Source organism: Octopus bimaculoides, chromosome 27, assembly GCF_001194135.2.
Source record: "Octopus bimaculoides isolate UCB-OBI-ISO-001 chromosome 27, ASM119413v2, whole genome shotgun sequence".
NCBI lineage: Eukaryota > Metazoa > Mollusca > Cephalopoda > Octopoda > Octopodidae > Octopus > Octopus bimaculoides.
The window spans coordinates 22,288,958-22,290,094 of NC_069007.1; positions in this window are offsets into that span (position 1 = coordinate 22,288,958).

Here is a 1,137-nt window from a genome sequence, read left to right on the forward strand (position 1 = left end):
ATATATATATATATATATATAAACGAAAGGCTTCTGTCAGTTTCTGTCTACCAAATCCACTCACAAATCTTCGGTCGGCCCGAGGCTATAATGGAAGACACTTGCCCAAGGTGTCACGCAATGGAACAGAACCCGGAAGCATGCGGTTGGAAAGCAAGCTTCTTACCACACAGCTACAGCTGCGCCTATATATGTGTATATATGTACGTATATATGTCTGTCTATATATATATAGGCATAGTGAAGCGCATGGCTCAGCGGTTAAGGTTAATTCGGCTCACAGTCGTAAGATTGTGAGTTCAATTGCTGGTTGGCAGAGCAAGACACTTTATTTCACGTTGCTTCAGTCCACTCAGTTGGCACAAATGAGTAGTATCAGTATTTCAAAGGGCCAGCCTTATCACACACTGTGTCACGCTGAATCTCCCTGAGAACTACGTTAAGCGTACAAGTGTCTGTGGAGTGCTCAGCCACTTGCACGTTAATTTTTGCGAGCAGACTGTTTCGTTGATCGGGTTAACTGGAACACTCGTCGTCGTAACCGACGGAATGCCAGTATATATACATATTTATGACATGCTATAATGCCATACATGGTCACACATACACATACACACATGTATAAATATATTCGCATAAAAATGTGTCCATTAATTCCTACGGAGATGTATGCATGCGAGTACAGATATTTATGTGTCACCTGCAGCTGCAAACTTCCAGCTGTTGATTGTATTTATAAGCAGAGGATGATCACTTAATTTAATTATTCTTATTTCCGGAAGTGCTCACTGAACAGACGATAGACTACCTGATGGCCATTTCCTCCCCTTCTATTCAGATAATGAATTATTATCCAGTGAAAGTTGGCGGCTTCTTTATTTACCATAATCGTGTCCCAGATTATTTTCCAGCGTTTTATGCTGTAGTTTGCGATGGCGGCGGGCTGGCAGAATCGGTAGGGCGCCGGGCAAAATGTTTGGTGGTATTTCGTTTCGTTTTAAGTTCAAATTCCGCTGAGATTGACATGCCTTTTATACTTTCGGGATCGCTAGAATAAGTGCTAGTTGAGCGAGGGCGGGGGTATAAAATTCCAGGCCTTGAACTAACCAAGGTTCTGCTATCATCTCCCCCCCCCCC